Genomic DNA, 22,348 nt, shown 5'->3' with positions numbered 1-22,348 from the left:
AGGGTCCTGGTTGGCGGAAAAGCAGTTTATACATGCGTTTGTCTTTGTGTGAGCCTGTGTTTGCATCTGTGTGTGTTTTCTCTAGCTCAAGAAGAGACCAAGGAACCCCTCACACAGAGAGGGTAAGGGGCAGCAGACAGCCTGGGCCGGGAGTTCGAGGCTGTTTGGGGCCTGGTGTCTGCCCCACTGATGACTTAGGCATACTTCCAAGGGTGGAGATGGGCAACAAGAAGGGAGGCTTGGCGATCATTTCTAAGGCCCCTTCCAGCTCTGAAATCCTATGAACAATGTTATCCAGTAAGACTGACTCCACCAGGTAACACATGACTGCCAAGTGGGTATTTTAATCGCTGTGATTTCAAAATAACAGGGCCAGTTCTCACAGAGCATTCATTGCTTCGTTGACCATGCAGTCCCTGTGGAACCTGAGTTGGTGGCAGGTCTACAGTCGGTCTGGTTTTCTTAGCGCTGTCTGGCACTGATCCGCCTCAAAGCCTAGAGTCGTTTTATTAGGTGGGTTCAAATTTGCCTACTATAGTTGGTAAGCCTTTGTTTCCCAGTGTTGCTTCTGGGAACTCCAAGGGAATAGTTTGGAAAATGTGTCCTTTTTGGAGGTGGAGAACGTGGCCATCAGCGGGGCGAGTGAATTTGCTAGTAGCTGCAGCCATGCCATGTCATCTGGAGGTGAGAGTGAGGGCGGGCCGGCTGAGAACACTGGACGCGGCCACCCAGGCCTGCCCTGAAGTTCAGTTTCTGCTCAGATCATTTTAAAAGCCCATGTTTGTTTTCATTTTGATGTAAACAGGAAGTATCAGGTCCTAACTGATCTGGTATTTTCTGGGGGGGCAGCAGTAAGTGGTCTTTTCCTCCCTCCCATTGGGAGAAGGGGGTGCAGAGCTGCTCGTGAGGTCAGCACATAGCAGAGAAGTGGTCTGCAGCCCTTTGAGTGGCACCTGCATTTCTATATGGGGACAGCATACATTCATCCGGGCCTTGCTGTGTGTGTTCTTGATAACCCCGTTCCACCCGTTAACATCTCCTCAAGGGCAAACGACTGTCAGCCCCCTGCAAAGACGCCGAAGCTGAGGGAGGTTAAGGAACCAGCATAGGGTTGGGTGGTGGGTGGTGCTGGCCTGCGCGTGGACTTGTCCTCTCATCATCACAGGGCCAGCAATCGCAATGTCTTTCACTTATCAGTATTGCCATCTTTCTAGAAAACTCGGCTAAGGACAAAGCCTCCCAGATGCTTAGATGACACCCAGATGCGGCATTAATTAACTCCCATAACGAAGAAGCTGTCCCCTGATAGGCCCCTTCCAGTCCTTCAGTGGCCTCTAGGAGAAAGTCTGAATGCCGTCTCCCTTTTTAAAAAGCAATAAGCTAGACCAGGAGGAAACAGGCCTCAGGATCCCAGACTTCTGCAGGCAGCAGAGTCCGCCAGATTTAATATCATTGTTTTGTTTCAATTGTACTCGTTTTTATGGAATTCTTCTCTGTCTGGCACAGATAGCGGTGCTGCCTCTATGGCAATGATATTACGTTAAATTTTTTAAAAGCGGGGAGATTTAAGAAAAAATATTAAATAATTGCGCTGGTGGCGTTCTCCAAAAGTGAACCAACGTTTGAGAAGCTGTGCTCGGCTATAGCAACATGTGTGCCACAGGGAGACTCAGCAAGTGACTGAGAGGGAAATGCTTCTTTCTGGAGAGTCTGGTGGAGTCGATGCATGCAAACACACCAGACGGTCAGGGTGGCGGGTCCTTTCCGGGATGGGCGGACAGGTTTGTACAGGTTTTGCTGCAAAGCTGGGGAGTGTGCGTGTGTGCCACTTTCCCCTCGGCAGCCGTAGTTCTTTGCCCTCACAGATGCTGCCGACTGGCCGGTTCTACTTGCACCCAGCTTGATGTGACGATTCTGTGGGGGTGATTTGAACCCCAGGGACGCAGCCCAGGAGTTTCCAAGGAAAAAGCCCGACTGGCAAACACCCTTTTTAAAACTGTGTCTGATGTCCTGCATTCCAGAGGGTCCAGTGGTTCGCAAACTTTAGTCATTACCAGCATCACCTGGGAACCGTGGTGGGGACAAAGGCTCAGGACCTGCCCTAGCCTTTGTGCCCCAGAAAATCTGATACACATCCGTGCCTGAGCTCTGGGTGCCCATTAGAGTCGCCTGGAGAGCTGTTGAAGCTTTTGAGCCCTGGACCCCACCCCAGAGGAGCCCGCCCCGCCCCCCAGAATCTGCTGGGGAGGGAGGCCTGGCATCGGGATTTTTAAAATGCTTCCCGGGTGATTCTGTCGTGTGGGCAGGTGGAGACCCACTGGCTTTGATGGAGCCTCTCTTGTGGGAACTTTAACCCCACCTGGGGATGCTCACAGTGAAGAAGCAAAGGGACTCATGAGGCATTGGAAGAAATTAGTGTGGCTGCAGAGGAAACCCTCAGATCGGAGTTCAGGTTTGCAAGGACTTCTAGGAAAAAATGGAAATAGAAGGCAAGTAACCCCGGGTGATGGGAGAGGGGCACCAACCTGTTAGAACCAGGTCAGGAGGGTTAACAGCTTCAAAAAATTCTAAGGGCATCAAAAGGGCTCTTGAGGATTTGTTCAGAGCAGGAGGAACAGGGCACAGTAAACTGCAGCTCAGCCCGGGCAATGCGGCGGGGAGCCGGGAGCAGGGGGGGAGTGGGGCAGCAGCTCGCGAGGCCTCTCCGTTTCTCTTAGGACCCTGGGCAGCTGGAGAACTGAGGCAGGGATGGCCAGAGAGCCACCGGCTGCTTTAAGTTAGCTGCCCGTCATCCTCAGGAGTGGCTTCCCCGGGCACTTGAGGACTGCTTATTCCATTGTCGGTGGTCAAGTTAAGGAGCTACAAAGGGAGAGCCAAGCTCATGAAGGCTAGACGGGGACGAAAGTCCCAGTTTTTAAGAAGTTAGGAAAAAGTGAATTCCGGGCCATGGTCTGGTGAGTTTGGGCTCCATTTCCAAGAAACTTCCAGAAAGCATTACTAAGCAGCTGTTGTGTAAGCAGGTGTGGAACCCAGTTTGGGTCAAGGTGATGGCCACTCTCTTCTTTCAGAACAAGGCATGGCGGACTAACCTCTCCTGCTCTGGTAGGTAGCCGAGTGCCAGACTGGGGAGCGCCTGAAAGCATTCGCCCAAGCACTTGTGACGTCGCCGTCTTCATGGGCTCCCCAGAGTGAAGCCAGGTCTGGGTCAGGTGGGCACTCCATCATGCGTCCGTGAAAATCCTTGTGGAGAGATCCACAAAGAGGGACCAGATGGGATGCAGCTGTGTGGCTTCAGAGTGTCTTCATCAGCCACCCCTAGAGCAGAAGGGGCCCCTGAAATTTGATGTAGAAGGGGTCTGGCGAGGCTTTCTCCTGGGAGCAGGGCACAGAAGGTTTGAGAGTGTGGCAGGCCTACCGTTCCTTTAAGTTACTGGGTTTTTGAGGGTACTCTGGGACGATTGGTGGAGATCACAGGGGCTGAAGTCATTTGCCATCTGTCTGTGCCACTTCTGCCCTCATCTTCTCAGTGGATCTGTGTCCGTCTGGGGAAAGGCACGGTTGGCCTTTTCCACTCTGCATCTGTGCAGGGCTTGGAAAAAGGCGTGTTTCTGAAAGGCCCAAGGCTGGGAGCACTGAGCCAGCATGGGTGACCGTCGAGCTTATAAAGAGTGAAGGGTCGGTGGGCTGACCCACATAAGGGAGATTTCCTATAATGCCACGGAGGTAAAGCTTTGCACCTGGTCAGAAGGCTCCTGGAAGTGACTTCCTTGAAGCCCGACCTTTAGCATTAGAGTCAGAAGTGGCCCTGGTGATCTTAGAGATGACGAAAGTTGAGGCTGGAGACGTGAAGTGACATGCCCAGGGCCACCCAGCCAGTAAGTGGTGGTTGTGCAAGTATACATGGAACAGTCTAGATTTGACAGGGTGAGAAAGACTCCAGTTTCAGTGGGCATGGTACTCCCTTTGCTGGCAAGACGTGGCTGCCAGCAAGGCAGAGGCAAGGCTTGGGCACCGCGGTCGAGGTTTGGTGTTCAGACATCATCAGGGCTTCATCCATCTGGACCAGCCAGGCCTCATGTGACGCTTGTGTGCTGTTCTGGATATCACACTTTATTTTTAACTTATTCGGTTTTAAAACTGTTGTTTTAGAAGTTTTTAAAGTTCTAAAAGTAACATTAGGGGCCAGCTGGTGGCGCAGCGGTTAAATGCGCACGTTCCACCTCGGTGGCCCGGGGTTCGCCGGTTCGGATCCCGGGTGCAGACATGGCACCGCTTGGCAGGCCATGCTGTGGCAGGCGTCCTACATATAAAATAGAGGAAGACTGGCATGGATGTTAGCTCAGAGCCAGTCTTCCTCAGCAAAAAGAGGAGGACTGGCAGCAGATGTTAGCTCAGGGCTGATCTTCCTCACAAAATAAATAAATAAAGTGACATTAAAACAACTGAAAATTTATGAAAAATTGGGGGCTTACATTTGGGAAGGATGTTGACAGATGTGTGGGTGATTAGGGTGCAGAGGGATGAGAAACAGGAAGAGAAGCCCTGCGGAGGGGGCCGGTGATCTCCTCCTCCAGGCATCTAGAGGCCTTTTGCAAGGCGGAGGGCGAGGGGCCTGCTGGGTCCTGGCTCTGATCCTGCCCGTCGTGGCACCAGCCCCTTAATATGTGTTAACCCTGAATCCTTGGCACAACATTACCAAGAGGAGATCACACTCACGTGAACCTCCAGAATGCAGAATTCAGACCAAAGGGTATGCGAGTTGTGTAATAATAATGGCTGACGTATTTTGAGCCCTTCCTATGTGCCAGGCATTCAGCTAAGATGACACTTGTGTGAGCTCCGGGATGCAGAATTCAGACCAGAGGCTGTGCAAGTCTATAATAAAAATTGCTGATGCTTGTCGAGCCCTTCCTATTATGCTAAGCTTCTCTCGTACATTATCTCATTTAATCCTTATTGCAGCCCCACAGGCAGCATTTAGGTTTGTTCCGATTGCTTTGGAGGCAAGATGTTGACCAAGGCTGTAAATTGTGTCATCATCATCATTGGGAGTTATTGTAATTTTCATCGCAGTGATCACTGAGCCCCTTCGACATGCCAGGCACCACTAAACACTTTGCGTGCGTTGTCATTAATCCTCATAATAACTCTTTGGCGATTTGGAGATTATCATCTCCATTTTGAGGTGGAGAAACTGAGTATCAGGCCAGCCACTGTGGTGTAGACATGCAAATTTAATGCAAATTACCAAAAGTTGTCCTTCCGGTGGACCAGGCCAGGGCACCGGGTTTTGTGAGGTTGTATGGGCTGGATTCCTGCCGCCATGCCTGGTTCCTGGATCTTAGCGCAGGGCTGAGATGGTGGCTGAGAAGATGAGTGAGGCTGAGGAGCTTGTCAGAGCCATACTGAGCTGGAAGTCCAAGCCAGCTCTTCTGATTCTGGAGCTTGTGCTCCTAACCAGTGCCGAGGAGAGAGGACAGTGCGCCCATCAGAGCCTTCCAGTGTGGCCTGGACTAGCCTAGGGCTGGCCTTTGGAAGTAGTCCCATGAGACAAGGTGGCCGTCCGTCAGGGTGGAAGAGGGTCGGCCCAGTGACTATGAATGTCCCCTCTGCCGACTCTGAGAACCTGTGATCCAAATAAGGCATCCATATACTATAAACTCAGCATCTGAAAATCTGATATTTCTCCTTCCCATTCCCTTTCTTTTCCTTTTGCTGATTTGAAATCAACTCCATCCTCTCTTCCCGTCCCCCTCCACCTCCTCCCAGCCCTGGGTGGAAAGGCTGCTTGACTCCCATGGGGGCTGGAGTGTGGAGGCTGGAAAGGGCAGGTGGGGCCTCTAGCTTGCGCAGCCTTACAGATGGTCATTGTAGGCTAGCGAGCGACCCCGTCGCTGGTCTGGAGCCCTTCTCTGAGCAGACGCTCCTTTATCATCTTTCTGTGTTTGCCCACACTTGAGCGTCAGCACATTCCACCTCGACCGTCCGGCGTAATCATGACACAGATGTTGTTTGACTCTAGGTGGTGGGGGCTGGATTGCAAATGGCAAGAATTCCCTAGCAGCCTCCCAGCCTTGGACTCCTGCTGGGAGGCAGGGATGACCTTGGGCCAAGTAAGTGGCTCTGCTGCTCGGGAAGAAATCTCTGCCTGGCTGTTCCCACATCTTCTCGTGGACAGCAATACTCACAGTAGCACTGATAGTGATGGTACCACGATGAGCCCTTATTGCGGGTAGGCCACATCATCGCCTCTCACACCGTGTGCCCGCCCCATGCTGACTGCTTTACGAGCATTTGCTGGTTTGATCCTCACAAGACCTTTGAGGTAGGTACAGCGGTTATTCCTATATGGCGAATGAGAAAACTGTCTCTTAAGATAGTTCCGAGTAGGACGTCTTGCAGACAGAGGATGTTGTTCCTCTTTAAGAGAGATTATGCTCCTTGTGAGTCTAAAGCAGAGGTTCTCAGCTGGAAGCTGTTTTCCTTCCAGGGGACATTTGGTGATGTCTGGAGACATTTTTGGTTGTCACAGTTTGGGGAGGGGTTTGCTGCTGTCTCCTTTTGGGTAGAGTCCAGGGATGCTGCTCAACATCTTACAAAGCACAGGACAGCCCCCCCACAACAGAGCGTTATCCAGCCCCAAATGTCAGTAGTGGGAGTTTGAGAAGCTCTGATCCGAAGAGAATAAGAAACAGTATGCAACCTTTCACCCGGTTTGATATTATTAACTTCTGCTTCCACTCTGCTTGTGGTCATCGGTGCAGTTCACCATCTATTTCTGGTTCTCCCACTGAACACATGGTAGATTGCACTTTCCTACCTTCCTCGAGTTAGGTGGACGTGAGACTTGCATTGGCCAATGAACCACGAGCAGGAAGTAACATGACGCTTTCAAGTAGAAACCTCTAAGAGGTCAGGGGCCACATTCCTTCCCCGTTTCTATGGCAACCGTCAATGCTCCCGGTTGGTGGAGGCTCCATCCGCCTGTGTCGTGGTGTGAGGAGGCCCAGGGTAGAGCTCCTGGCCAGCTTACGTGGACGTGCAGTATGAATGAGAAATAACCTTTGTTATTTAAACCTGAGATTTCTGGGTCGTTTGTTACCATGGCATGGCCTGTCCGGTCCTGACTGATGTATTCTAACCAGAACAAAAGTAAGGAAGAGTTAGGATTGGGTTTAGGCAGGTGGTCTGTGTTTTTCTGTCTATCTGGATACCGTGGATGAAAGCTCGAGCATCCAGTGTTTGTGGATTGCTTACTCTAGTGACGATGCTATGCTCGGGGGCGCCCGGAGATGCTGGTGAACTGCTTCATGGAAGAAATGGAAGGGAGGTTAAAAGATCTAAGGAGGTTAAGTGACTTCCCCAACCATCTTTAAGTCTTCTGGGATCCAGAAACCCCACCTAGACAGCAGCGTGTGAGGACGTGCTCACCCAAGGCGGTGAACGGTTTTAAATCAGTTGCTGGTCTGTGAAAAAGGGCAAAGTCCACCCTACCTGTCTGGGGCCTCTTGCAGCATCCGGCACAGTAATGTTTGTTGAGTGGGTTGGGATGGGCACACCTGGTGAGCAGTGCCATGATGGGGTGCACCTGGAGGGCTGTAAGGGAAGAGATGACCTGGGAGGGGGGGCTGGCAGGGACACTAGAGCCTGCTTTCAGGGGTGGGAGCCAAGTGGGACGGGGCCTGGCCATGGAGGAGGGAGGAGCTGGGTGTTTCTCACTCCTCTCTGGGTTTCAGATGTGCCGGAGGCACCCCCATCTCCTCTAGCTGGCCCTAGAGAGGGCCTCTGGTCTCCCTGGCTTTGCTCGAGCAGGGGTTGCTTTACCTGTGCACCATGTGCCCTGGGAGGGGGTGTCTCTGTGCGGGAATTGCTCTGAAGGCTCATTAATTGCGCTTGTCTCCCTCAGAGGCTCAGGGAATGATCATTCAGTGCCAGGAGCAGGCTTGTCGTGGCCCAGAGCCAGAGCCCTTCCCAGCAGCGCAGAACAAAGTCGGCTTGACTCATGCTCCCCGGCGCCTCAGTGTTCCTGTCGACGTAGGGGGCGTAACGGGGAGAGCTCACCCTCTCTACGGAGGTGGTCGTGTCAGAGGGTTCTGTTCTGCAGAGCTGGGGACAAATGTCCTTATAGGTCAGAGGGGGGCAATGATGTATCAGTCTCCTGCCACTCCGTTCAGGTGTTCAAGGAACTCCTGCCTAGAGTGCATGGGACAAGAGCCTTGGGACAGTGCTGACAGCATCTGCTGAAGGGGCACATGCTGGCTGTGGACGGGGGCTGTGCTAAGAACGCTCGTCGGTGGGACTGTCCATTTGAATCCTCCTGTTGCTGGCCAGAGGCGTCTGTCCTTCTGCCTCCTGCAGCCCTGGCCTCTCCGTTCTAGGTGCTCCTACCGTCAGGGGTTGATCCTAACTCATGTGGGCCCCATAGTGCACCCCACTTGCCCAGCAAGACTGCCTTGCCCACAGTGCCTGCAGGCCTGCAGTGCATGGGTGTGCTTCCTGTAAGTCGGCCCCTTCCCCTGCCCTCATTAATCCAGGTGGGATTGGTTCTTAATCCAAGAAGGTGCCAGCAGTCTCCACCTCGGCGGGGTGATTCACTCAGATTCAGGCAGCAGAAGGTTATTATTATTGTTGTAAGAGGGACAATAATGACAGAGATGCTCAGAGCCCTACTCTGGAGCCAGGCTGCAAAATCCCAGCCTCGCCACTCCCTAGCTGGAATCCTGAGCAAGTTATTAATCTGCCCATGACTCAGTTGCCTTATCAGTAAAATGGGGATGATAATAGTACCTCCCTCAATAGGGTTGTTGTGTGGTTTAAATGAGCTAGTATATTTAGTATATGCAATATGCTTACAGTAGTGCCGGTACACCATAAACATGTTAACTGTTAATATTTTTGTTGCTGTTTCTTTCATTTTGGGCCAGGTATTGGTGTCATCCAAGGGGTGGCCATCAACCATGCCTCCACCCAGTTCCTTGATGTAAGCTATTGTGTTTTTATTCTCACTGGAAGCACCATGCAAACACTGTTCCAGTCCCAGCTCCACCTGCCATGGGGGGTGTGGGACGGGACTCTAGACCTTGGGGGTGACCAGGACAGCTTGGTTTTCTTGGTACTTCTCTCATTTTTCCTCTTCCCAGAAGACAGCCGCCTTTAAAAAATGATGCATCGTATAAACAGCATAATAATATTAAAAAGTATTTGGCTTACTGTCCCCGGCGTGTCTTCCTCTCTGTTTGACATCCCTGTAGGCAGATACACATCTAGTAATGGATAACGTAATTAAAGAGCAAAGACACTTTTTGCCCATGTTACACCCCCCACCGAAATAAAACACTGCAAGGCAGTAGAATGGTAATGAATTTGGGGCCTGGGGTCTAGTGGGCTTTGGCTCAGTGTGGCCTTGGACCTTGCCGGGTGGGCCATCTTGGGCAAGTTACTTTGACTTTGGGAGCTTTGCCCTTTCCCTCTTGTAGCATGGAAATGATACTATCCTCCTAACTCATGACTTTGAGATGATGAAAAGACGTAGTACAGGGGAAGATTCTAGCTTAGTGTGGTTGTTTAACAAAGCGTACTTTTTGTTAGAAAAGCTGTGCATGTTTATTGTAGGGTTTTTAGTGGCTGCCTGACACTCAGTTGAATGGATATAGTCAGATGTGTCCACCCTCTGTGTGGGGTGGGACATTTGGTTATTTCCACCTCCCTTCCCTCTCGATCACCTCTCTGGAGGGAGTGGTCTTGGGGGCTAGCAGCTGGGGACCCAGGAGTCAACCCCCTCCCCCCTAGCCTTTGCAGTTGGTGACTTGGTGGTCGTGGGGGTTGGTCCAGCTAAGAGGCTGCCGGGAGCCCTGCCGAGGTCAGCCTTTATCTCCTGCCCCTCCTCCCCGGTACCCCCAGGCTGGATTTTTCTCTTCTGTGGTCTGGGTGGTGTTCAGCTCCCTGGGGGACGGTGCTTTGGGTTCTGCAGGTGTCATGGAAACCCCCCAGCCCTGCCCAAGCCTGAGGAAGAAGGAGGGGAAAACTTTTTCGTAGCCGGACAAACAGGTATTTCCTGTCAGCCTCCAGCTGTCAGAGAAATCAGCCCCCTTGGTAATTCAGAAAGGGGAGCCGCACCCATTCCCCTCCCCACTGCACCCCACCCAGGGCCAGAATCTCCAGGACCTAATGAAAGAGGGCAGAGAGCTCACTGTCCAATAGAACTTCCTGTGATGATGGAAACCTTCAGTCTGCTCTTTCCAATATGGTGGCCGTTAGCCACATATGGCTGTCGAGTCCTAAAAATATGGCTAGTCCGAATTGGGAGGTGTTCCAGCTGAAAAAACATGTGGCAGATTTGGAAGACAATACGAACAAAAGAATGTGAAATCTCCTTCGTTTTTACTATTGATGTTGTATTTTTTATAGTTATTCCATGTTGAAGTGATATTTTGGATACGTTCGGTTAAATAAAATACATCATTGGAATTGATACCTCTTTTTTTAATGTGGCTACTAGGAAATATAAAATTTCGTAAGGGCTGGTGTTATACTTTTGTTGGACAGTAGTGTTCTAGAGTGTAGACTGGCAGCTGCCGTCCTGCTCTATGAAGGCCTTGCTAGGCTTGGAGAGGGCAGAAGTGAAACCCACCTGGCCGTCCCTGGTGCCCCAGTGCCACTGCCTCCTGGCCTGCCGCCTGAGTGAGGAAGGAACAGGGTCCTGGAGCAGAGGGTCCACTGTGGTGGCTGCCCTGGTGATGCTTCTTGGGGTCTTGGGCACAGGAAGTCAGGCCACTGAAGGAACTTCTCGTGGGGCAGAGTGTCTGGCTTAGGGTGGACTTTGGGGGGCATGGACGTGGGCTCAAGGGTGTCATACCGGACATGATGTCATGAGCCCTGGCTGGAATCCTGACTCTGGCCGGTTAGAGTGATGGCTATCATTGATTGGGTGCCTGTGATATGCCAGGGCCTGTACTGGGCACTTTGTCATCCCACTGAATCCTCCCACCTGGCTGGGAGGTGCCGTGATGCCCATTTTGCAGATGAGGATCACCGAGGGCTTTGGTAGTAATGTACTGGCTCGGGGTCCCGCTCTTTGGTAATTGCTAGAGCGTGTAGTGAAGCCCCCATCTGACTCGATTCCATGCTGTTGGCCCCTCATCTCTCGTCTCTGGGCTCAGTCCCTCCTTTTCCTTGACCATCAGCTTCTTGATGAAAACAAAGAGGGCAGACACTTGCTCACAGGAGGTGGAGGAAGGGCTTTAGGGTCAGGGTGCCCGTCCTGGAGAGAGGACGCGTGTGCTTGTGTCCACGGGGACCTTCTTTCCTGTGTTCACTGAATTGGGGCCTGCATTTTGGACTGTCAGAGAACCCAGGTGCCCAGAGGCTGGGCAGCCCATCCTGATGGCCCCACAGATCCTCTGCAGAGCGAGGGGCGGAAGCCCAGGTTTCTGTGCTCCAGGCGTTCGGGTACAGCCCTGCTTCCTAGGCTAAGTGCCTGTTAAACACTGAATAAATATTGGTCAAGAGGCCTGAGCCCTCTACTAGGTGAGTGTGGGGAAGGAGGAGCAAAACCCAGCCTTGGACTCAACTGCCTGGCCCCGGGGGCCTGCTTAACCTGGCAGCTGGGGTGGGGCACATCTGGCTCACACGTAGTAGGGGCGTCTCATAGTCCTAGCTGGGGGGCCCAGTACCTCCCCACTTCCTCTTAGCATCTAGGGGGTTTGGCAATCTTTGTCTCCACGTAGATCCACCTGGGCCACTTCCTCGCCACTGGCTCACCCTGACCTGAGATAACCTTTGTGGTTTTCCCTCTTTCCGTGGACTTTGCAGACTTCTGAGGGCCGTGAGTCGGGGCAGCACTGACAATCTGGGAGAAGCATCCCTGATGACCCTGTGAAGGGGGCAGGGTTACCCTCCACCTCTGCCCTCCTCCGTCTCAGTGACCTCGTGCAAGTCACTTCACCTCCCTGAGCCTGTGTCCTCATCTGTAAAGGGGGAATGTTGGTGATGAGAAAACTGACCCTGAAGGGCTGTAAGGATTCGGTGAGAGCACGTAGAAGGGCTCGGGGGAGCATGCGATCGCAGAGTGTGCGGCCCTTTTGTATAGTTTCGTGGATCTTTTTCAGACACTATGGAATTGGAAAGAATGTGGGAGCTGGAGAAATCTGAGCCCTAGCACTGAAGAGCTGAGTGGGCTCAGCTTGAGGTGACGTAGGTGCCGTCACCTCCCAGGCCTCTGTGTCCTGGTCTGTAGACAGGGCTGTTGAAGAGGGTTTGAGTGACTCTGTGTGCCTGGCATGTGCACGGTTCTTAGTCGCCTCTCTTTCTGAATGCTTGGGCAGGGCTGTGACCTGCTTAGCTGAAGGCTGTTAAGCGAATGCTTGTTTAGCTTCTTTTTAAAGTATACAAATACCATTTCCTGGCTCGCTCTTTGCAGTGGATGAGTTTTAATCGTCAGCATCCTGCAGTGCCTTGCAGCCGCACTTCTGGGCCAGCGTTATCTCGGTACAGACAGCTGCTCTGCCCAGTCACGACGTGGCATCTTGGTAAATTACGGTGGCCATCAGGTCCCTGATCCTCACAGCTGCCCCAACAGCAGGCAGGGCAGCCCTCGTTCCCTCTTAGAAGATGGGGGACTCAGAAGGTGGGGGTGAGCATACCTGTGCACCCGCAGCCCTTGGAAAAACCATTTAGAAGCCCCAAAAAACATTGTTGTCAGCATCCTTTGCTGTTGGCTTCTTTCTCAGAATGAAAGTGAAGGATGGGGAGGAGTCTCCTGGATAGAAATTTTAGTACATTTGCCCTTGCAAAAGGACTATGAATGGTTGGCTGTGAAGAGGTGGACAAAAAGCTTGGGGTGGGGACAGCTGGCCAGGGTTGGAAACTTGCTATGGATAAGCCCCTTGCCATCTATGGGGAGCTGACTGTTGGGTGTAGACACCATCACGATGACTCGGAGCCAGGAAGGGTCTCTGTTTTTTATTTCCCTCCCAGTCTGAGGCTTTGAGGATTCTGGGGTGGTGCCAGGTGAGCACCTGGGAGTAGCTTTGCTTGACCAGGACAGGGTTGGGGGGGGGGTGATGGAGGATGTGCTGGGACTGCAGGCTGCCTGGACTCGGCTGAGAAGAAGCCTGATGCCCATTAGTGGGTGGGGGCATCAGTGGGCACTTGGGAACTAGAACTCACACAGGAAGGACAGCAGCCTGCCCTCTGGAGCTGTCAGAGACCACTCAGGAGGGGCCTGTGGAGGGTTGAGCAACTTCCTGCAGGACCTTGGGGGGCTCCTGGTCCAGCGGGGCTTGGCTGTGGCTGGCTGAGGTATCTCTGTAAAGGGGCTGTGTGATTTAAAGGCAGCTTGGTCAGCCGGGGACGCTTAGACAGGGGGAGGGGTCCTGAGTCAGCCTTGCAGTGCCCAAGCAAGTGCCCAGGGGAGAGGGTGCCCCAGCCGTTAGACTTTTCTGTGCATTCCATTGCTGTGGTTACCTGCAAGCATCCGGGTTTCTTTTTCTTGACGTCACCAAGGATGGCAGTTCTCAAACTAGGTGTTAGGTAAGGACAAGCTCAGCCAGCAGACATCTGCTTCAGCGTAAGCCTACTCACCAGGGGAGGACGCGCTGGTTGACACGGACTTTCTAGGGTAGCAGCACCTGAGCAGGTTCTCACATAGAACAGTGACGTGGCTTTGTGCAGACTATGGCGGTCTTGTGGGCATTGTTAGCGTGGGCCAGACCCAGGACCCCTTGTCTCCTCATTGAGGCCCTGACCAAGGACTGGACTCTGGCCTTGGCTCTGATGACCCAGCAAAACGTCCGCCTCTTTCTCCCATAGTGACTTTTCTAGTGCTTTCTGAGCTGCTCCTGTCTTAGGTATCCTTCTCTTATCTGTGGAGTAAATGTGCACGTCCCCAACTCTTTCCTTCCTCCAGGGAGCTTGCAATCCTAGTTTGAAGAGATAGAGATGAATATACTTAAAGCATCCAAGGAGGATGAGATGCAATATGTCTGTCAGTTCCTGGCTGAACACAAACGTGGGCACCCCTCCCTCTCTGAAGAGCAGGTGCCAGGCACCCTCGGGGTGGGGGGGTCGGTGATGGCAGGAGATTCAGGTTCATTTATGGTGTATTGAGTACCCACAGTAGGCTGGGTTTGTTACCTAGACATGGTTCCTTTTCCTTTTTATTTTTAACTGTTTATATTGCAAAATGTAAGTCAGAAAAGTACACGGGACATAAATGTGCCCCTCAGTGAATTATCACAAAGTGAGCACCCTTGTAACCACTGTCCAAATTGAGAAATGGAACTCAGCGGTGCCCCAGAAGTCTCCTGATCGCAGCCCCTCCCCTTACTAGCGAAAGTAACACGTTGGCCTGACTTTTACACTGGTCACTTCCTTGCTTCTGAAAACAATTATTTTGTCGCTAATATGTATCCCTAAGCACTGTAGTTTAGCTTTGCCTGTTTTTTTTCAACTTTCTATGAGGAGAATCATCCTGTATGTATTCTTTAGTATCTGGCTTTTTTTGCTCAACATTATGTTTGTGAAATTCGTGCGTCGTTGCAGCTAGCTGTCGTTTGTTGATTTTCACAGCTGTCTATTACCCCATTGAATGGTTAGTGCCTATTTTGTATCTGTTCTCCTGTTGATGCACATTTGGTTTGTTTACAGTTTGGGAATGTTACCAAAACATGCTGCTGTGGCCGTTGTGGGACACGTCCCTTGGGAAGTGTGTGCACATGTGCATGTCCCCATGCCTTCTTCTGGGTGACCCCCAGGGTGGAATTGGTGGCATCTCGTTCCAGCTTCGCCTTGGCCTTGTCAGCCTATGTGTGTAGGGGGGCGGAGGGTTGGCTCAGCTCAGTGAGCATGGGAATCTTGGCTTACCATCCTACTGCCATACTCCTTGGGTTGTGTCTGAGGTCCCACTGGGACCCCATCACCTTCCCAGGAGTTGTGGCAATGAGAGTTCTCAATCTCACGTGCTGCTCCTGGGTAACTGCAGGTGGAATGTGTGAGTGGCATGTGGCAGACTGGTCAGGAGGGCGTACAGCCTGTGTTGGGGGCACAGCCTGTTCGCTCCAGTCCTCTAGGTGGACCCTAATGCCCAGCCCCTGTAAGCTTTGATGTCTGCCTGCAGCATTTCCTTGCGAGTGGCTTTGGTGCCCTTCCAGCGTATTGACTGGAGAATGGTCAAGAAAGCGGAGGCCTCGGCCCAATGTCCTGGCTGCTGCTTGTGGTGCAGCTAAGCTCTTAATGTGTTTTCCTAATCAAAGCAGAAAGGTCCCATTGTCACACTAACGCCTTTGCCATAAAGCGCTTTTTGTTTCCTAACAAAATCCCAAGTTGCAAAAGCAAGTCAGCTTAGGAAAGACACAATACCAATGAATGGCTATTTGCCACTTGCAGCCAGTAGGCGAGCTCCTAGTAAGTAACGGTTGGCCAGCCTGTGTTTTCTTGGGGCCCTTCAAAGCACTAAAGAACTTTGCAGGCTACTTAGAGGAACACAGTAAGATATTGGGAGTCATTTTTATCATCCTGGAATTCTAATCTGATATTAATATGTCAATTAGGGTTCACTTGGTTCCATGTTTAGAAAATCCAAATAACACTGTGTTAAACAAGTAAGGGAGTTACTTTTCTCATGAAACAAGAAGTCCAGAGGCAGGCAGTCCTAGGGCTCCATGTTGACACCTTCTGCCTTTTTGCTCTGTCATCCTTAGCATGTGACCTTTTTCCTCATGCTCTCAAAATGGCTGCCATATCTCTAGACTTCATGTCTGCATTCCAGGCAGGAGGAAGGGCAGAGGGAAGCTGGCTCTTGCCAACTGATTCTTATCCATTTTAATGAGGGAAACTAACTTCCTCGAAGGACCACGCAATAGACTTCCCCTTACATTTCATTGGCTAGAACTAGGTCACGTGGCAACCACTGGTTGCAAGAGAGCCTGGGAGCCAAGCACAAAGGTAGAACCTTTATGAGTAGTCAGTCTGTGGGGTCTGTTTTATCAGCTCAGAGGCATTTGATCTCTTCTGGTCTACCAGATAAGGGAATTAATTATTATACTTAAAAAAAAAAAAAAACCAAGGGGAATTTCCCATCATATCCTCCAATCAAGGTGATATTGGACAGTTGGTTTTGCGTGGCTGACTTAATGCTAATTTTCCTATCACCACTCTTCCTTGCCTCACCTGTCCTTGGGAAATGTAAAGCCCCATTTTATAAGCACAATAGCTATAAAACCTGATTTTATCTCGTTAAGAGACCTATCACACCCAAGTAGTAACCAGAGGAGAAAATCAAGAAAAGGTTGCCGTGTGACTTCGGGCAAGTTACCTAATCTCTGTCTGTTTCCTCATCTGTAGAAGGAGGAGACTAATAATTGCCTTGGAGTCATTGTAAGAAGTAAATTAGAATAAGTTAAAAAATGGAAGAGTGCCTAGCACATAGTAGATACCCAATAAAAACTATTATTAATGTTGTCATCGTTATCCTCGACGGAGGGTGTTCAGTGTGGGACCGGACTACTTGGGAGAGTATTTGGAAGTATGAGCCATGTTTACCTGATGACAGAGACAAATCTATTATTCGGACAACACAGGGGACCCAGAAGAGACGTCTCAGTGTGTCTGTGCCCTTGTTGCCTTGTCATGACACTGCAGAGTAGGGTTTTCTTCCTTCCTTCCAATAATAATTTTTATACCTGATTATAAAACTAATATATGTTCACTGTGGAAAATTTGAGAAACATAAATACCTAAAAGAAAAACTTTTAATCACTCTTAGAAAACATGTCGTCCATATGTGTGTGTGTATTTATGTGTGTGTATCTATACGGAAAGAGAGAAAGAGAACTTTACAAAAGTGGGGCCGTCCCGTGCTTTCTGCTCTGTAACCTGCTTCTGTTTTCCTGGCACAGTGAGTCCTGAGTGGACTCGTCTGTGTGGCTTTCCATAGGGTGGATTTTTTTCCCTGGAGTTGGAAGAGGCCGCTGAGAATTGGAGACTGACCGGCTTTCCTGGGTGATGTTAGGCAAAGTCCTTGGCGCACATCCGTGGTGTAAAACCTACTTGTGTCCAGTGGAGGGACTGAGTGGGTCACAGCTGGGTCCCCGTGTTGTGTGGTTGTGGAGGTTGTAAGCCGAGATGGTGAGCAGAAGAGTTGGGGTCTGGAATGATTTCGGATACAGGCAGGAGCGTAATTAAGGAGGAGGAACCATCGTAAGCTGGGCGGTCAAAAAACTCAAGCTCTTTATTCATTCAGTCGTGGTTGAGGACCTGCTGTGTGCCACCACATCGGGCTGGATGTTCTTGATAGAGAAATAAGACAGCGCCTGGGCCTCAAGGAGCATCCAGTCTTAAACAGAGTTGGTCTCTGGGGGAAGACTTAGAAAATCAGGTGGTGAGTAGGTTGTTAGGGATGCTCTCCCCAGAGGGAGCCCCACACTGGGGAGGTCGGTCTTCCTAGGGAGTCAGAGCAGGAAGGGTGTTAAGAACCACAAAGACTTTGTGGGGAAGGGCCCTCCAGGGGAGGGAGCTTGTGAGCATGGCCTGGAGGAGCCCAGCAGCCTGGGTGGGTGGATCAGGGGAGCCGCAAGGTGAAGCAGTCGCTCCACCCGTTTCTCACACCATTTAATCCTGGGTGTGGAAGCCGCGCTTCTGAAATTTGGCATGAACTTTTTAATATTCTTAAAGTGAAAAGAAAAGGTCGAAGCTACTTGTTTTGAAAGCACCTGAAGGTTTTCTTTCTGTACTTTTTCTGGAAAGCAGATGTTCCCCCAGAAGGTCGTAGAAGTGGTTTCCAGTAATTCTGATGTTGGCAGTCCACCCCCCACCCATCCGTCCACCTGTCCATCTATCGTCCGAGTCCTTACTCTCCTCTGTGCCAGGGACCCGAGTCTGCCCTTGCCGGGCCCCACATTGTGTCAAGGGAGGTGGACGTCTACGTTAATAATTGCTGCTTTGTGGGAAAGTGGAGGTGGGAGCGAGAATTCTGTCGACAGGAGTGGGAAAAACTTAAGACTGTGATGCTCAAAGAGGAAAAAAATTGTATTAGGACCTCTGCCTGCCGCACCCCCCCCCGCCCCCAACCAACAAAGGCCATAGTGCTGGGAAAGTGCTGCATCCCTCGTTGGGCTACAGTGGCAAAAAGACTGGAAGGAGCCTTCCAGGGAACTGACATTCCCTGGGGCCTCTGGTAGGACACGTGCATCATTAACCCTGCGTGGCCTTTTAGAGCCAGGAAATTGTGGGTGATTTGTCCAGGGTGACATTGCCTAGGAGTGGCTGGGCTGGCACTTTCCCTGGGCTTACTTGACCCTGAAGCCTTGGGTGGCAGAACTCACTTCTGGGCCTCGCAAGCTGCTGCTAGTGGGGCGGGGGGGGGGGGGGGGGGGGAGAGATACCTGACAGACGCCTCCAGGAAGAGTGGCCGTGGTGGTCAGCACAGGGAGGCCCTGGCTGTGGTTGCCCCACAGAGGGGCGGTCTTGATGACTGCGAAATGAGGTTTTTGTTTAATCAAAGTAAATTCCCCGGACAGTCCCCACCCCTTAACAATCCCAGGTGGCCCCACACCCCTCAGGTGTGGGAATCTGGGAGCCACTGCCCTTCTCGGCACCGCAGCTCCGGCTCTCCAGATGCAGGCCCAGGCCTGCCCCATGGTTCAGGCGCGGTGTGATGCTCGGTTGAATCAACTGCTCCCTTAGGGCTCCCAGAGGCAGGGCAGGAAATCCCTTCAAGGTGGTTTGGTTCAGCAGTGCTCTTCCCCACGCCCATTTTACAGCTGAGGAAACTGAGGCTTGTTGAACCCCCAGCACTCAGCGCTTCTGCACTGTCAGCAGAATTTCCTCTCTGATTTCCTGGCTGAAGCAGGTCTGATGCCAAGAACAAGTCCGTGCCACGCTGGAAGTCGCAGGACCCCAGCTGTCCCCGCAGCGAGACCTCCCTTCTCTGCCTCGCCTTGGACACCTGACCAAGGTGAGAACTGAGGTTCCTGCCCTGTGGGGCCCGGAGTGTGAGTGTCTAGAGCTGCCAGGCAGTGGGGGGACTTTTGACATGGTTAAAACCAAATGTGGGCTCGCCCAGTGGTGCAGTGGTTAAGTGGGCACGTTCCGCTTCTTGGCGGCCCGGGGTTTGCCGGTTCGGATCCCGGGCGTGGACATGGCACCACTTGGCAAGCCATGCTGTGGTAGGTGTCCCACATATAAAGTAGAGGAGGATGGGCACGGATGTTAGCTCAGGGCCAGTCTTCCTCAGCAAAAAGAGGAGGATTGGCAGCAGTTAGCTCAGGGCTAATCTTCCTCAAAAAACAAAACAAAACAAAACAAACAAAAAAACAAAGCCAAATGCAACCAAACAAAAAAGCAGGAGCTCCCCTGAGCTTTAGGATTCTTGGAGGGACCCAGAGTGAGAACCCAAGGAAAGTCCGTGGCACAGGCTTTGAATCTGGGCTCCACCACCTAGGGAGAAGCTCTTCCTCCAGTGGAGCCTCAGTTTCCCCAGGGGGAAATGGGGATGGTACACTGAACCTCGCAGGGCTCATAATGTGAGACAACGGGTGTGAGGCAGAGCGAGCTGCCTGTGACGGCAGCCATGATGCTGTGCAGGTGGGAGAAGGGGATGGACCCACGGCTGAGGTCAGGCCCTTGTCTGAGCTCTTTCTATCTCGTTATTTCCTTTCGCCCCTCACCCTCCTCGGAGGTAGGCAGCACTGTTCGCGTTTTACAGAGCTTCTGAAGTCACGAAACGCACCCAAGTTCGCGTAGCAACTGGAGTTGGCCTCCCAGATTTTTCCCACCTCGCGTGACAAAATTCCTGTTCCTATAGAGGACAGCCTTCCATCGGTAGCAGTGAAGAGATTTAGGTCACACCCAGGGATGCGTTCCTAGATCCAGGTATCTTGTTACAGGCTGGGCAGTCACAGGATGAAGTGGGTGAACGTCATCCTTAGATGGTCACCTGCCTGTGGAGTGGGGAGAATTAACTTTTTCCCCTCCCTGGATACTAACTGTAGAAAGCTGAAACCTCTGAATTTGTGGCCCACAGAGTGACCAGAAATGATATGTGTTAATATTTGGAAGGACTTTGGGCCTCACCCCTACGAAGCGCTGTGCCCCCTAAGTGTCCGGTAGATAAAATGCCAATAACAGCCCGCTGGCCCTGGAGTCTCGTGTGTCGCTGGCTTTTCCCTGCAGAGCCTGCACAACGGGGCTTTGTTCCTCTGCCCCTTGGTCCTCCAGGGGCCTCTGAGGCTGACTCACAGCAGGAGGCTGCCTCTCCCTGCCCCCTGCCTCCAACTCCTGCTGTTTCCACCAGGGGCTCCCCTGAGGGGATCGAGACCCCTCTTCAGTGGACGGGAGGGGATGCCGCCTTCACCCTTTAGAGACCTGTTTTCTCCCAACGGACAAAAGGAGAGAGCGAGACCCGCCCCCAGGAGGGGGCATCCGGCTGGCTGAGAGCAGCTGGAGAGGGGGGAGCAGGGAGGCGGTGTGACTCCCCATTTGCCTGTCTTCCTAACTGGACTCAGAGAATTCAGCCTTAAATCCCTGTGAGGCCACTGGGGGCTGTTTGCCTCTGTCTGCTTCCTGACTTGGGCAAGTTCTGAGTCCTTCTGTGAAATGGGATGCCCGGCCCCACCAGGAACAGCGTTCACAGTGGTTGTTCTTAACGCTGTCTGCACGTTTGAGTCACCTGAGGTTTCCAGATCTCCTGGTGTTGGGGGTACAGCTGCAGGCCAGCTGACTTGCTGTCTTTGGGGTCAGTCCTGGGCATCTCTCTTCCTGGACCCCCTCCCAGTGCTTCTGGCACACGCGAGGGTCGAGAACTTTGGGTTGGAATGCTGGAGCTGAAGGCTGTTCCGTGTCCTTTGTCCCTCCCTTTGGTTTACCCCTGAGAAGGACGATGAGTGGGCAGAGGCGACTCTGGGAGAGGCAGATGGGGTTAGAACTGGGTCTCCTTTCGCCAAAATACTGACCGTGGCCTTGTTACTCCTCACGGTCACGATGACGGGAAAGGAAGGCAGTCGGGATTATGATGTTGGTGATAAAAATGTCATCACCCATGCAAGTAGGGAGACCAAGCTTAGCCTCGCCTCATCCAGGAAGGCTTTCCAGAAGCTCTTAGTTAGTGGTTACTCTTTCTAATCGCGCATATTATTTACCTTCCCATCTTTTCACATAGTATCACAATTATTTGTTTTCTCGGCTCTGGGCTTCCTGGAGCAGGTCTGGGTTCTAGCCATTGTTACACAGCAGGGCCTGGAGGGCACAGGCTTTCAGTCAATGCTTGTGGGGTGGGAGGCCGGGTACCCGTCCAGGAGTGTTTTGGTGCCCTTCTGAGCCCCTGGGTTAAGTGGGTCAAGGCAGCCACCCTTCTGCATTTGTGGCAAGTCCAGATGAAAAATGCTCAGCAAGCAGAGTCAGGAAAAACAAGACTGGGAAGGGGCTGTGTCCTCGATGCTGGGAAGGCTGGCTTACCTAAAAATAAACAATGTCAGCTTCCCCTGTGCAGCTCATGCCCCTCCCCCGGCCCTCCCGCCCAGCTCCCTTGCACAGTGGGCAGATCCAGTGTACATGTCACAGCTGGGATCTGGCTTGTGTTTGGAAATAAACAAGTTGGCCCCTCTCTCTGCCTGGGACTTTCCTTTATCAGGAGACACCACCCGAAATATGTTTCTTTCCAGCAGCCGGAGAACCTTGGGGAAAAGAGGGTCAGACACCTCTAAACTGTCCTCTTCTGTCTTCGTGCTGGTGTTTGGGGAGGCTGGAGGGAGTGGGCTTGATATGAAATGATTTAGGGGAGGCGCATGCAGAGGACTAATTATTGCTTTTTCCAAATCCTACAAGAGGGAAAAGAGTCTGTCTCCATCTTGTAGGGAGATGTGACCCAGGGAGACTGGTGTGCCTGCACCCACTCTGAGTGTTGGCCACCAGCTAGACTGCTTTCTGCAGGGTGGCCCCTCCTCGAGGAGCAGCCAGGCAGCGTTTTAGGAAGACGAGCTCAGGCTGAGGGGACTCCTGTGTTTCTTCTGTCACTAATTCAGAGTATTAAGACCAAAAATAAAAAAAGAGAGAGAGAGAGAGAAGCTACCATCATGTTAGTTAGGAACTGGTGGTTCAGAAGTGAATCTGGCATGGCTGGGGGCAAAGGTCCCTCCCTCACTTGGGGTCTGGGGGTGTATCAATTGGTCCAGCTACTCTCAAGAGGAAGTAGACTGTATTATCTGGTTGAGTTAGAGATGCACATGCCCTACAGCCAGAAATGTCACTTCTGGTGTCTGTACTGGGAAAACTGCCAGGCAGGTGCTCAAGGAGAAATAGATCAGGATACATTGTAGCATTTTTGATTTGCAAAAGCTGAAAGCAACCTAAATGC

At 51.9% G+C, this 22,348-nt stretch overlaps 1 protein-coding gene across 1 annotated transcript in view; it reads left to right on the top strand.

Annotated features, from left to right (window-relative positions):
* The window catches only part of KSR1 (kinase suppressor of ras 1), a 146,388-nt gene that overhangs the window by 32,763 nt on the left and 91,277 nt on the right, over positions 1–22,348 (top strand). The window lies entirely within an intron of this gene.

The sequence above is a fragment of the Equus asinus genome, chromosome 13, assembly GCF_041296235.1.
Source record: "Equus asinus isolate D_3611 breed Donkey chromosome 13, EquAss-T2T_v2, whole genome shotgun sequence".
Lineage (NCBI taxonomy): Eukaryota > Metazoa > Chordata > Mammalia > Perissodactyla > Equidae > Equus > Equus asinus.
The sequence above is the reverse complement of the archived record's forward strand: the minus strand, read 5'-3'. Positions and strand labels throughout refer to the sequence as shown.